Source organism: Nansenia antarctica (genome assembly GCF_963989245.1).
Source record: "Nansenia antarctica genome assembly, chromosome: 10".
NCBI lineage: Eukaryota > Metazoa > Chordata > Actinopteri > Argentiniformes > Microstomatidae > Nansenia > Nansenia antarctica.
This window is the reverse complement of record NC_137680.1, coordinates 35,700,766-35,710,728: the sequence shown is the minus strand read 5'-3', so window position 1 is coordinate 35,710,728 and position 9,963 is coordinate 35,700,766.

Genomic DNA, 9,963 nt, shown 5'->3' with positions numbered 1-9,963 from the left:
TTTTCAGTCATTAACAGAGCTGTTCTGAAAGTGTCCAAGCGGCCTGTTCTGAGAGTGGACTGTTTTTTGCATTCGTTCTCAAGTTATATCAAACTATCAAAGTGTTGTTTTCTGCCTTTCACGAGCACATTTTGACTTGTTGTTGAATAATCCTATAATGTTACTCTAAATGACAATCAGAGCAACTTGAATTGCGTGTGTGCAGCCTTTTGCTCAAAAGTAATCAACGTTTCGTTTTCAGAGTCTCTTTTGACAATCTCTTCGAGAGCTGTTTTCAGTCATTAACAGAGCTGTTCTGAAAGTGTCCAAGCGGCCTGTTCTTAGAGTGGACTGTTTTTTGCATTCGTTCTCAAGTTATATCAAACTATCAAAGTGTTGTTTTCTGCCTTTCACGAGCACATTTTGACTTGTTGTTGAATAATCCTATAATGTTACTCTAAATGACAATCAGAGCAACTTGAATTGCGTGTGTGCAGCCTTTTGCTCAAAAGTAATCAACGTTTCGTTTTCAGAGTCTCTTTTGACAATCTCTTCGAGAGCTGTTTTCAGTCATTAACAGAGCTGTTCTGAAAGTGTCCAAGCGGCCTGTTCTGAGAGTGGACTGTTTTTGCATTCGTTCTCAAGTTCTATCAGTGTTGTTTTCTGCTTTTCTGGAGCACATTTTGACTTGTTGCTGAATGCTCCTATAATGTAACTCTAAATGACAATCAGAGCAACTTGAATTGCGTGTGTGCAGCCTTTTGCTCAAAAGTGATCAACGTTTCGTTTTCGGAGTCTCTTTTGACAATCTCTTCGAGAGCTGTTTTCAGTCATTAACAGAGCTGTTCTGAAAGTGTCCAAGCGGCCTGTTCTTAGAGTGGACTGTTTTTTGCATTCGTTCTCAAGTTATATCAAACTATCAAAGTGTTGTTTTCTGCCTTTCACGAGCACATTTTGACTTGTTGTTGAATAATCCTATAATGTAACTCTAAATGACAATCAGAGCAACTTGAATTGCGTGTGTGCAGCCTTTTGCTCAAAAGTGATCAACGTTTCGTTTTCAGAGTCTCTTTTGACAATCTCTTCGAGAGCTGTTTTCAGTCATTAACAGAGCTGTTCTGAAAGTGTCCAAGCGGCCTGTTCTTAGAGTGGACTGTTTTTTGCATTCGTTCTCAAGTTATATCAAACTATCAAAGTGTTGTTTTCTGCCTTTCACGAGCACATTTTGACTTGTTGTTGAATAATCCTATAATGTAACTCTAAATGACAATCAGAGCAACTTGAATTGCGTGTGTGCAGCCTTTTGCTCAAAAGTGATCAACGTTTCGTTTTCGGAGTCTCTTTTGACAATCTCTTCGAGAGCTGTTTTCAGTCATTAACAGAGCTGTTCTGAAAGTGTCCAAGCGGCCTGTTCTGAGAGTGGACTGTTTTTTGCATTCGTTCTCAAGTTATATCAAACTATCAAAGTGTTGTTTTCTGCCTTTCACGAGCACATTTTGACTTGTTGTTGAATAATCCTATAATGTTACTCTAAATGACAATCAGAGCAACTTGAATTGCGTGTGTGCAGCCTTTTGCTCAAAAGTAATCAACGTTTCGTTTTCAGAGTCTCTTTTGACAATCTCTTCGAGAGCTGTTTTCAGTCATTAACAGAGCTGTTCTGAAAGTGTCCAAGCGGCCTGTTCTTAGAGTGGACTGTTTTTTGCATTCGTTCTCAAGTTATATCAAACTATCAAAGTGTTGTTTTCTGCCTTTCACGAGCACATTTTGACTTGTTGTTGAATAATCCTATAATGTTACTCTAAATGACAATCAGAGCAACTTGAATTGCGTGTGTGCAGCCTTTTGCTCAAAAGTAATCAACGTTTCGTTTTCAGAGTCTCTTTTGACAATCTCTTCGAGAGCTGTTTTCAGTCATTAACAGAGCTGTTCTGAAAGTGTCCAAGCGGCCTGTTCTGAGAGTGGACTGTTTTTGCATTCGTTCTCAAGTTCTATCAGTGTTGTTTTCTGCTTTTCTGGAGCACATTTTGACTTGTTGCTGAATGCTCCTATAATGTAACTCTAAATGACAATCAGAGCAACTTGAATTGCGTGTGTGCAGCCTTTTGCTCAAAAGTGATCAACGTTTCGTTTTCGGAGTCTCTTTTGACAATCTCTTCGAGAGCTGTTTTCAGTCATTAACAGAGCTGTTCTGAAAGTGTCCAAGCGGCCTGTTCTTAGAGTGGACTGTTTTTTGCATTCGTTCTCAAGTTATATCAAACTATCAAAGTGTTGTTTTCTGCCTTTCACGAGCACATTTTGACTTGTTGTTGAATAATCCTATAATGTAACTCTAAATGACAATCAGAGCAACTTGAATTGCGTGTGTGCAGCCTTTTGCTCAAAAGTGATCAACGTTTCGTTTTCGGAGTCTCTTTTGACAATCTCTTCGAGAGCTGTTTTCAGTCATTAACAGAGCTGTTCTGAAAGTGTCCAAGCGGCCTGTTCTTAGAGTGGACTGTTTTTTGCATTCGTTCTCAAGTTATATCAAACTATCAAAGTGTTGTTTTCTGCCTTTCACGAGCACATTTTGACTTGTTGTTGAATAATCCTATAATGTAACTCTAAATGACAATCAGAGCAACTTGAATTGCGTGTGTGCAGCCTTTTGCTCAAAAGTGATCAACGTTTCGTTTTCGGAGTCTCTTTTGACAATCTCTTCGAGAGCTGTTTTCAGTCATTAACAGAGCTGTTCTGAAAGTGTCCAAGCGGCCTGTTCTGAGAGTGGACTGTTTTTTGCATTCGTTCTCAAGTTATATCAAACTATCAAAGTGTTGTTTTCTGCCTTTCACGAGCACATTTTGACTTGTTGTTGAATAATCCTATAATGTAACTCTAAATGACAATCAGAGCAACTTGAATTGCGTGTGTGCAGCCTTTTGCTCAAAAGTGATCAACGTTTCGTTTTCAGAGTCTCTTTTGACAATCTCTTCGAGAGCTGTTTTCAGTCATTAACAGAGCTGTTCTGAAAGTGTCCAAGCGGCCTGTTCTTAGAGTGGACTGTTTTTTGCATTCGTTCTCAAGTTATATCAAACTATCAAAGTGTTGTTTTCTGCCTTTCACGAGCACATTTAGACTTGTTGTTGAATAATCCTATAATGTAACTCTAAATGACAATCAGAGCAACTTGAATTGCGTGTGTGCAGCCTTTTGCTCAAAAGTGATCAACGTTTCGTTTTCGGAGTCTCTTTTGACAATCTCTTCGAGAGCTGTTTTCAGTCATTAACAGAGCTGTTCTGAAAGTGTCCAAGCGGCCTGTTCTGAGAGTGGACTGTTTTTTGCATTCGTTCTCAAGTTATATCAAACTATCAAAGTGTTGTTTTCTGCCTTTCACGAGCACATTTTGACTTGTTGTTGAATAATCCTATAATGTACCTCTAAATGACAATCAGAGCAACTTGAATTGCGTGTGTGCAGCCTTTTGCTCAAAAGTGATCAACGTTTCGTTTTCGGAGTCTCTTTTGACAATTTCTTCGAGAGCTGTTTTCAGTCATTAACAGAGCTGTTCTGAAAGTGTCCAAGCGGCCTGTTCTGAGAGTGGACTGTTTTTTGCATTCGTTCTCAAGTTATATCAAACTATCAAAGTGTTGTTTTCTGCCTTTCACGAGCACATTTTGACTTGTTGTTGAATAATCCTATAATGTAACTCTAAATGACAATCAGAGCAACTTGAATTGCGTGTGTGCAGCCTTTTGCTCAAAAGTGATCAACGTTTCGTTTTCGGAGTCTCTTTTGACAATCTCTTCGAGAGCTGTTTTCAGTCATTAACAGAGCTGTTCTGAAAGTGTCCAAGCGGCCTGTTCTTAGAGTGGACTGTTTTTTGCATTCGTTCTCAAGTTATATCAAACTATCAAAGTGTTGTTTTCTGCCTTTCACGAGCACATTTTGACTTGTTGTTGAATAATCCTATAATGTAACTCTAAATGACAATCAGAGCAACTTGAATTGCGTGTGTGCAGCCTTTTGCTCAAAAGTGATCAACGTTTCGTTTTCGGAGTCTCTTTTGACAATCTCTTCGAGAGCTGTTTTCAGTCATTAACAGAGCTGTTCTGAAAGTGTCCAAGCGGCCTGTTCTTAGAGTGGACTGTTTTTTGCATTCGTTCTCAAGTTATATCAAACTATCAAAGTGTTGTTTTCTGCCTTTCACGAGCACATTTTGACTTGTTGTTGAATAATCCTATAATGTAACTCTAAATGACAATCAGAGCAACTTGAATTGCGTGTGTGCAGCCTTTTGCTCAAAAGTGATCAACGTTTCGTTTTCGGAGTCTCTTTTGACAATCTCTTCGAGAGCTGTTTTCAGTCATTAACAGAGCTGTTCTGAAAGTGTCCAAGCGGCCTGTTCTTAGAGTGGACTGTTTTTTGCATTCGTTCTCAAGTTATATCAAACTATCAAAGTGTTGTTTTCTGCCTTTCACGAGCACATTTTGACTTGTTGTTGAATAATCCTATAATGTAACTCTAAATGACAATCAGAGCAACTTGAATTGCGTGTGTGCAGCCTTTTGCTCAAAAGTGATCAACGTTTCGTTTTCGGAGTCTCTTTTGACAATCTCTTCGAGAGCTGTTTTCAGTCATTAACAGAGCTGTTCTGAAAGTGTCCAAGCGGCCTGTTCTGAGAGTGGACTGTTTTTTGCATTCGTTCTCAAGTTATATCAAACTATCAAAGTGTTGTTTTCTGCCTTTCACGAGCACATTTTGACTTGTTGTTGAATAATCCTATAATGTTACTCTAAATGACAATCAGAGCAACTTGAATTGCGTGTGTGCAGCCTTTTGCTCAAAAGTAATCAACGTTTCGTTTTCAGAGTCTCTTTTGACAATCTCTTCGAGAGCTGTTTTCAGTCATTAACAGAGCTGTTCTGAAAGTGTCCAAGCGGCCTGTTCTGAGAGTGGACTGTTTTTGCATTCGTTCTCAAGTTCTATCAGTGTTGTTTTCTGCTTTTCTGGAGCACATTTTGACTTGTTGCTGAATGCTCCTATAATGTAACTCTAAATGACAATCAGAGCAACTTGAATTGCGTGTGTGCAGCCTTTTGCTCAAAAGTAATCAACGTTTCGTTTTCAGAGTCTCTTTTGACAATCTCTTCGAGAGCTGTTTTCAGTCATTAACAGAGCTGTTCTGAAAGTGTCCAAGCGGCCTGTTCTGAGAGTGGACTGTTTTTGCATTCGTTCTCAAGTTCTATCAGTGTTGTTTTCTGCTTTTCTGGTGCACATTTTGACTTGTTGCTGAATGCTCCTATAATGTAACTCTAAATGACAATCAGAGCAACTTGAATTGCGTGTGTGCAGCCTTTTGCTCAAAAGTGATCAACGTTTCGTTTTCAGAGTCTCTTTTGACAATCTCTTCGAGAGCTGTTTTCAGTCATTAACAGAGCTGTTCTGAAAGTGTCCAAGCGGCCTGTTCTGAGAGTGGACTGTTTTTTGCATTCGTTCTCAAGTTATATCAAACTATCAAAGTGTTGTTTTCTGCCTTTCACGAGCACATTTTGACTTGTTGTTGAATAATCCTATAATGTTACTCTAAATGATAATCAGAGCAACTTGAATTGCGTGTGTGCAGCCTTTTGCTCAAAAGTAATCAACGTTTCGTTTTCAGAGTCTCTTTTGACAATCTCTTCGAGAGCTGTTTTCAGTCATTAACAGAGCTGTTCTGAAAGTGTCCAAGCGGCCTGTTCTGAGAGTGGACTGTTTTTGCATTCGTTCTCAAGTTCTATCAGTGTTGTTTTCTGCTTTTCTGGAGCACATTTTGACTTGTTGCTGAATGCTCCTATAATGTAACTCTAAATGACAATCAGAGCAACTTGAATTGCGTGTGTGCAGCCTTTTGCTCAAAAGTGATCAACGTTTCGTTTTCGGAGTCTCTTTTGACAATCTCTTCGAGAGCTGTTTTCAGTCATTAACAGAGCTGTTCTGAAAGTGTCCAAGCGGCCTGTTCTTAGAGTGGACTGTTTTTTGCATTCGTTCTCAAGTTATATCAAACTATCAAAGTGTTGTTTTCTGCCTTTCACGAGCACATTTTGACTTGTTGTTGAATAATCCTATAATGTAACTCTAAATGACAATCAGAGCAACTTGAATTGCGTGTGTGCAGCCTTTTGCTCAAAAGTGATCAACGTTTCGTTTTCGGAGTCTCTTTTGACAATCTCTTCGAGAGCTGTTTTCAGTCATTAACAGAGCTGTTCTGAAAGTGTCCAAGCGGCCTGTTCTTAGAGTGGACTGTTTTTTGCATTCGTTCTCAAGTTATATCAAACTATCAAAGTGTTGTTTTCTGCCTTTCACGAGCACATTTTGACTTGTTGTTGAATAATCCTATAATGTAACTCTAAATGACAATCAGAGCAACTTGAATTGCGTGTGTGCAGCCTTTTGCTCAAAAGTGATCAACGTTTCGTTTTCGGAGTCTCTTTTGACAATCTCTTCGAGAGCTGTTTTCAGTCATTAACAGAGCTGTTCTGAAAGTGTCCAAGCGGCCTGTTCTGAGAGTGGACTGTTTTTTGCATTCGTTCTCAAGTTATATCAAACTATCAAAGTGTTGTTTTCTGCCTTTCACGAGCACATTTTGACTTGTTGTTGAATAATCCTATAATGTAACTCTAAATGACAATCAGAGCAACTTGAATTGCGTGTGTGCAGCCTTTTGCTCAAAAGTGATCAACGTTTCGTTTTCAGAGTCTCTTTTGACAATCTCTTCGAGAGCTGTTTTCAGTCATTAACAGAGCTGTTCTGAAAGTGTCCAAGCGGCCTGTTCTTAGAGTGGACTGTTTTTTGCATTCGTTCTCAAGTTATATCAAACTATCAAAGTGTTGTTTTCTGCCTTTCACGAGCACATTTTGACTTGTTGTTGAATAATCCTATAATGTAACTCTAAATGACAATCAGAGCAACTTGAATTGCGTGTGTGCAGCCTTTTGCTCAAAAGTGATCAACGTTTCGTTTTCGGAGTCTCTTTTGACAATCTCTTCGAGAGCTGTTTTCAGTCATTAACAGAGCTGTTCTGAAAGTGTCCAAGCGGCCTGTTCTGAGAGTGGACTGTTTTTTGCATTCGTTCTCAAGTTATATCAAACTATCAAAGTGTTGTTTTCTGCCTTTCACGAGCACATTTTGACTTGTTGTTGAATAATCCTATAATGTAACTCTAAATGACAATCAGAGCAACTTGAATTGCGTGTGTGCAGCCTTTTGCTCAAAAGTGATCAACGTTTCGTTTTCAGAGTCTCTTTTGACAATCTCTTCGAGAGCTGTTTTCAGTCATTAACAGAGCTGTTCTGAAAGTGTCCAAGCGGCCTGTTCTTAGAGTGGACTGTTTTTTGCATTCGTTCTCAAGTTATATCAAACTATCAAAGTGTTGTTTTCTGCCTTTCACGAGCACATTTAGACTTGTTGTTGAATAATCCTATAATGTAACTCTAAATGACAATCAGAGCAACTTGAATTGCGTGTGTGCAGCCTTTTGCTCAAAAGTGATCAACGTTTCGTTTTCGGAGTCTCTTTTGACAATCTCTTCGAGAGCTGTTTTCAGTCATTAACAGAGCTGTTCTGAAAGTGTCCAATCGGCCTGTTCTGAGAGTGGACTGTTTTTTGCATTCGTTCTCAAGTTATATCAAACTATCAAAGTGTTGTTTTCTGCCTTTCACGAGCACATTTTGACTTGTTGTTGAATAATCCTATAATGTTACTCTAAATGACAATCAGAGCAACTTGAATTGCGTGTGTGCAGCCTTTTGCTCAAAAGTGATCAACGTTTCGTTTTCAGAGTCTCTTTTGACAATCTCTTCGAGAGCTGTTTTCAGTCATTAACAGAGCTGTTCTGAAAGTGTCCAAGCGGCCTGTTCTTAGAGTGGACTGTTTTTTGCATTCGTTCTCAAGTTATATCAAACTATCAAAGTGTTGTTTTCTGCCTTTCACGAGCACATTTTGACTTGTTGTTGAATAATCCTATAATGTTACTCTAAATGACAATCAGAGCAACTTGAATTGCGTGTGTGCAGCCTTTTGCTCAAAAGTAATCAACGTTTCGTTTTCAGAGTCTCTTTTGACAATCTCTTCGAGAGCTGTTTTCAGTCATTAACAGAGCTGTTCTGAAAGTGTCCAAGCGGCCTGTTCTGAGAGTGGACTGTTTTTTGCATTCGTTCTCAAGTTATATCAAACTATCAAAGTGTTGTTTTCTGCCTTTCACGAGCACATTTTGACTTGTTGTTGAATAATCCTATAATGTAACTCTAAATGACAATCAGAGCAACTTGAATTGCGTGTGTGCAGCCTTTTGCTCAAAAGTGATCAACGTTTCGTTTTCAGAGTCTCTTTTGACAATCTCTTCGAGAGCTGTTTTCAGTCATTAACAGAGCTGTTCTGAAAGTGTCCAAGCGGCCTGTTCTTAGAGTGGACTGTTTTTTGCATTCGTTCTCAAGTTATATCAAACTATCAAAGTGTTGTTTTCTGCCTTTCACGAGCACATTTTGACTTGTTGTTGAATAATCCTATAATGTAACTCTAAATGACAATCAGAGCAACTTGAATTGCGTGTGTGCAGCCTTTTGCTCAAAAGTGATCAACGTTTCGTTTTCGGAGTCTCTTTTGACAATCTCTTCGAGAGCTGTTTTCAGTCATTAACAGAGCTGTTCTGAAAGTGTCCAAGCGGCCTGTTCTGAGAGTGGACTGTTTTTTGCATTCGTTCTCAAGTTATATCAAACTATCAAAGTGTTGTTTTCTGCCTTTCACGAGCACATTTTGACTTGTTGTTGAATAATCCTATAATGTAACTCTAAATGACAATCAGAGCAACTTGAATTGCGTGTGTGCAGCCTTTTGCTCAAAAGTGATCAACGTTTCGTTTTCAGAGTCTCTTTTGACAATCTCTTCGAGAGCTGTTTTCAGTCATTAACAGAGCTGTTCTGAAAGTGTCCAAGCGGCCTGTTCTTAGAGTGGACTGTTTTTTGCATTCGTTCTCAAGTTATATCAAACTATCAAAGTGTTGTTTTCTGCCTTTCACGAGCACATTTAGACTTGTTGTTGAATAATCCTATAATGTAACTCTAAATGACAATCAGAGCAACTTGAATTGCGTGTGTGCAGCCTTTTGCTCAAAAGTGATCAACGTTTCGTTTTCGGAGTCTCTTTTGACAATCTCTTCGAGAGCTGTTTTCAGTCATTAACAGAGCTGTTCTGAAAGTGTCCAATCGGCCTGTTCTGAGAGTGGACTGTTTTTTGCATTCGTTCTCAAGTTATATCAAACTATCAAAGTGTTGTTTTCTGCCTTTCACGAGCACATTTTGACTTGTTGTTGAATAATCCTATAATGTTACTCTAAATGACAATCAGAGCAACTTGAATTGCGTGTGTGCAGCCTTTTGCTCAAAAGTGATCAACGTTTCGTTTTCAGAGTCTCTTTTGACAATCTCTTCGAGAGCTGTTTTCAGTCATTAACAGAGCTGTTCTGAAAGTGTCCAAGCGGCCTGTTCTTAGAGTGGACTGTTTTTTGCATTCGTTCTCAAGTTATATCAAACTATCAAAGTGTTGTTTTCTGCCTTTCACGAGCACATTTTGACTTGTTGTTGAATAATCCTATAATGTTACTCTAAATGACAATCAGAGCAACTTGAATTGCGTGTGTGCAGCCTTTTGCTCAAAAGTAATCAACGTTTCGTTTTCAGAGTCTCTTTTGACAATCTCTTCGAGAGCTGTTTTCAGTCATTAACAGAGCTGTTCTGAAAGTGTCCAAGCGGCCTGTTCTGAGAGTGGACTGTTTTTTGCATTCGTTCTCAAGTTATATCAAACTATCAAAGTGTTGTTTTCTGCCTTTCACGAGCACATTTTGACTTGTTGTTGAATAATCCTATAATGTAACTCTAAATGACAATCAGAGCAACTTGAATTGCGTGTGTGTAGCCTTTTGCTCAAAAGTGATCAACGTTTCGTTTTCGGAGTCTCTTTTGACAATATCTT